Source organism: Dreissena polymorpha, chromosome 1, assembly GCF_020536995.1.
Source record: "Dreissena polymorpha isolate Duluth1 chromosome 1, UMN_Dpol_1.0, whole genome shotgun sequence".
Taxonomy (NCBI): Eukaryota; Metazoa; Mollusca; class Bivalvia; order Myida; family Dreissenidae; genus Dreissena; species Dreissena polymorpha.
This window is the reverse complement of record NC_068355.1, coordinates 76,299,608-76,305,418: the sequence shown is the minus strand read 5'-3', so window position 1 is coordinate 76,305,418 and position 5,811 is coordinate 76,299,608.

Here is a 5,811-nt window from a genome sequence, read left to right as displayed (position 1 = left end):
TTGCATTATGTCATAAAATGCTTTTAACTGATGATGTAAATATGGAAAAGCTCCAGTATAAAACAAGCAAATGTAAACAAGAAAATAAGTTATCCATAACTGGGCTCGAACCACAGACCCTTTGCGTAAAAGTCTAAGGCTGAAACCACTAGGGCATCCTTGCTGACGCAAAACCATTTGCATGTTTTACTTTTTGACGATGCGAACAGCATCGTCCAAGGTTTGATAATCACCCTAAATTTTTTTACAATGGCGGCCTATGTAATAGACCGAGCCAGTCCGATTGAGATAACTCGATTTTTCAGTTACTTCCCTTTTGCATACGCCACTGCGTAGGAGCATTGATAACATTCACCTAGCAGAGTTGCCGTTCGTGTTTCAACATTCAACAATGGCCGCCTTAATAAGAGTCTCGATTCAAAACTTTCTTATTGCATACATAGCTTGTTTCGCTATTTAGAAGCTGTCATTTAGGATATATGAATTATTTATTCACTAAATCTCCGCTTATGACAACAATAGTTGGAATTCGAAGGATATATACTCGATGTGAATGAAGGACTTTCTGGATCGTAACAGCTTGACACGGCAAAACTGGCATACTGATTACTGGTATTTTTAGTTATCAATATAAGTCACATTGTGCTTTATAAATTGTATTCGAGCATTTTGCGACTTATTGAATGACTATGATACCCGATATCAACATTTCATCGGGGATTTGCAGATCACCAAGCTGTCCTGAGATTCAACATTGATTTCAAACTCTTTACTGGTTAGTACTCTTTCTTAGTGTTAGTACTTTTTATCATTTTAAAGTTAAATGAACTGTGTCACAGTAAAAGAAACATTAAGCGATTGTGGCCAGTTTGGATCTAGATCAGCCTGCAGTCGCTTGAAAGCTGTTTGCTTAAAAGCGTTTTTCTGACAATAACAAATAATTTAATTGGATACTGATTTGACTGCGCTTTTCCTGTGACCTGGCTCAAATAATAGAATTGTCATTAATCAAATTATTGATTTCGAACATAAATCAATTGTTTTTCTTGTCCCTCAGGATCAATGACTCCAGCACTTTCCTGTTCAGAATTGAATACTGCTAAAGGGGATGCTAGGGGGCGTGAGAGATGTTGCACCTTCCAGTATCGCTCGATTGTTCATTGTCAGCTCGGGTACTACGTACATGTACGCCGGGTACTCTTTAAGTATACTTACATGTATCCCGGGTACGGTAAATATACTAAAACGACCCGGGAAATTTAACCCTAAATCAGTTGTTGTCGACAATTTTTTGTAATAATTATATATACACATCAGGGCTTAACACTAACTTTTTTCAACTAGCCCGTTCGGGCTAGTAAATGCAGAACCTACTAGCCCTGACCAATCTTTCATGTGCCCTGACCCAAGTATTATAATAACCTTTATATTTATCATTCAACTTGTATTTTCTTGTGCTTGGAGATGCGCAATTATGATTAAATCATTCTTATTAGCTTGCCTTACTATATAATGCTATTGAATTCAATATTTCATTTATTTAAGACAACTATTTGTAATCTTCACGCCATTTCTGGAGAAATTTTCTTGTTTTTTTATTTCCTCATTCTTTCTCTTACTTTCCTCCTTCCCTTTTCTTTTCGTATCCGAGGAACCCCCATGCCCACCCGTAAAGCCAAACTTAAACAACGACATGAACGTTAAAACCTTTTTTACAAAGATTGCCGGGTAACCGTCTTAAAAGAAATGGTAAGTGAATCTTAGCAAAATAAATAACGTGTTACGGTAGTTGTAACAATTGTACAGGGTTAACTCTTTACTAAAAGCCGGGATCGACCATTAATATTAGTTTTGCTAATTGAATTGCGTAAAAAATATTGTCAAAACACTTCTAATCTAAATAAAGTCTCTATCTTCCTCTAAATGGATTTATAAATCGTCTAAAGGATGGAATAACTTTTCCATAATGACAACAAATTAAACTTATTTAAAATTGATAAATAACTATTAATTTTATAGTTACTTTGTGTTAATGTCGAGTTTTATACCTTCATCATTCCGGACGATCCTGGGCGATCCCGGCTTTTAGTTTCAAATGTATTTTCATTGAGAAAACACGTCACTTCGAGGAAACCAATCAAAAACCGTGTCTAGCGGCATTCCGTTTAAGAATAGGTACTGACGTGTTTTACCAGGAAAACCGCCGGGGATTTTCTGAATTGTCGGCCTCTTTTTGATTGCAATCAGGGGGTTCCGAATCTATTTCGAGATACGATCCGTTCGTTGTCTCCGAACTCACTCTGGGATTTAATTGTCATCTGATCGTACTGTATCAAGATTTGTGCATCTTTGAAAAGCTTATTTAAAACGCAGTTTATTGATATAGAACATATAATCCCGCCCAAAATACACACGACCGGTCGGGCATGTTCCTGGGACATTGGCTAGCCCGGACCAAGGTACAGGCAGTGAATGTCGTTCGGATGTGCCTTAGTGTTAAGCCCTGCACATTTGTGTCAATTTTCTGTAGAATGGCCTCTATATTATCGGAAAACATACTCAAAAAGCATTTTGATGCAGTGTTTTTTGAAGAGAAGTGTGTTTAAGATAATCGGTTGCGCGTTTTACGACATCGGATTTTGGGCGCGAATACAACTCGGGTACAGTCTAATATGGACCGAGTACAATTCCGTTTATTTACCGTACCTGGGGTACATGTAAGTATACTTAGAGTACCCAGGGTACATGTAAGTATATTTAAGAGTATCCGGGGTACATGTAAGTAGTACCAGAGCCGACAATGACCAATCGAGCTCCATTATCCCTCATGAACCGACTCAAAAAACCGAGTCGGCAATATTTGACTTAATTTTTGGTTTGGTTGCTCTCGAGGGATCGAAAATTTCAGAATCTTCCTAAAAGCCCTACCGGTTTGATACCCAGAAGCGACATTGAAAACTAGCATACTTTGTTATCTAAAAGGCTGCTAAACCTGATATACAATGATAATGTGAATTTTGGTGTGACTAGTAAGCAAAAATGGGTCATTACTTAGAGGCCACAACTGATCTATGACTGTATTAAAACAAGAAAAATCAGTGTCTGATTTAGATTTCCTTAGATAGTTCAATAAAAACTAAATTCATAAGCCTAGTAACAGTTTAACGGTAATGCTACCAATGTGTCACACCAGGGCCTTGAATTTGAAATCTAGGACATGCATGGTCATTTCTTCATGAAATCAGGACACAAAATTGTATTTTAAGTCCTTAATTGACCTGGCTATAGTTCTCAGATTATTATAAGCTCAATGAGTATATTTATATCATTATTTGTGCTAAATGTGTATTGTAAACATATACACAATCATGCAGTTACATGATAGCAATAAATAATATCAAAGCTACCCATACTATAAAGGTCATTGACAAAGCCTATGGTCAAAATTTGAACACATTGAGTGTAATCGCCCTCTGTGCCAGCAAAAACAACACGTTGACAGGTTGTCATTTTTGACAGTTCTTTCACTTTCATTTTGTGATATCAAACTATAAACAATTATGTGGCTGAGAAAAATATCGCCATTGCTTTTTATGCCCCCGGTAGGGTGGCCTATATCAGTTGAACTGTCAGTCAGTGTGTCAGTCTGTCCGTCCGTCCGTCCGAAAACTTTAATGGCCATAACTTTTTTAATATTGAACATAGCAACTTGATATTTGGCATACATGTGCATCTCATGGAGGTGCACATTTTCAGTTGTGATAGGTGAAGGTCATCCTTCAAGGTCAAATGTCAAATATAAAGCGTCTGTCTGTCTGTCCGAAAACTTTAACATTGGCCATAACTTTTTCAATATTGGCGTGCATGCGTATCTCATAGAGCTGCACATATTGATTGGTGAAAGGTCAAGGTCATCCTTCAAGGTCAAAGGTCAAATTTTGCAATATTGAAGATAGTAACTCCATATTCGGCATGCATGTGTTTGTCATGGAGCTGCACATTTTGAGTGGTGAAAGGTCAAGGTCATCCTTCAAGGTCAAAGGTAAAATATATGACTTCAAAGCTGTGCAGCAGGGGGCATTGTGTTTCACAAACACAGCTCTTGTTTAATATATTTTCTGCACATTTCTTCAAAAAACTGACATCAATACACGATTTTCTTCGTTAATTCAATAATTCCTGACAGACTTGTGTACATATTTCGCTTACATTTTGACGCGCGTAGGTAGGACCGCATTAACGCTTCCGAAATGTGTATTCATACTATTGCCTTCGAGGAACTTATCTGATGTTTGACGGAAAGGGCCGAAAATGTGCGAGTGTGGGTGAAGTTCCCCACAGGTACTACTTTCCCGTTCCCCCATTTTTTTTCCGTACCTAAAATTTTTCGTACCCAATTTTTTTTTCGTACCCAATTTTTTTTTCATCCCCAATTTTTTTTTCGTACCCAATTTTTTTTTCGGTCCCAATTTTTTGGTTCCCAAATATTTTTTCGTACCCAAATATTTTTTCGTACCCAAATTTGTTTTCATACCCAATTTTTTTTCGCAAATTTTTTTTAACAATTTTTTTTTCGTACCAACATACACAATTGTGGTGATTGTGGTGATGTAGATAAACTTAGCTTGATGCTTGTATATCCATCCTCTCAAAAGCATCGTCACACCTGTACTGTCAGTACTTTGACTTATATAAGCAATCTAGTTAGTATCACAAATACAACGATAGCAACAGAACTCTCCAAATTATTCAATCATTTCGTTTTTTTTAATACTTTTCATTTTCAGGTTTTAAAATCGTCAAAAGATGCATATACATGTAATGGATTTCTTGGAGCATGGTTTATGTATAATTGTTTCCTCACTACAACAAAACTGTGCTTATCTGAAACTTTTTTAGCTCACCTCACAATGATTATGCAGTCTTTATGAATAAAATCTCCAGTTGTAAAGACACACCTCCGCATTGGACCAATGAAATCACTTGTTTGTTTAAAATGTCAGTTAGTTTAAATGTATTTAAACAAAGGTTTCAAACGGCGCTGGACAATTAGTCTTGATGCATAATGTAACGACAAGAACGGTAATATTTTTCATACGCTTTTTTGAATTATGGTATCGAGCTACATGAACTTTGTAGGGAAGATGCCGTTTACTCCATGAAGATTTCAGTCTTAAAGACTGCATGATCATTGTCAACTGGGTCATGCGAGTTGTGTATTGTGTTATTTCTTAAAAATTGACCCAGCATTTGTAAAATATATTGCAAGACATATACATTTCCAGAAAGGAAATTCATTTCTGCGTTGAATAAGACTGATAACGTGAAAATCGCTGCGCAATTGATGAAGATATGGCTGTTCAAATCGATGCACCCCGTTTCGGGGGTGATTTTGAGTTGCATACCTTGTTATATATATATTTGATAGTGATTTTTTTTTCATAAAATTTAATTTTTCGGTTTAATATGATATTTTATCATTCAAAATGATGTTTTCACTAATTAATATCATAGCCACACGCTAACCACATGTGGTTGTGCGGCGTAGGGCATCAACATTTGCCTTGTTAACACTATAGAGGCCACATTTATTTCCAATCTTCAAGAAATTTGGTCAGAAGATTCTATCTTGGACGAGTTCGAAAATGGTTACGATTGCTTGAAAAACATGGCCGCTAGGGGGCGGGGCATTTTTCCTAATATGGCTGTATACGGCTATAGTAAAACCTTGTTAACATTGGTTAATAAATTTTGTCAATTTTCCAATATGTGAACAGGTTCCTTCAAGATAGTTAACATTTATTTGACAGA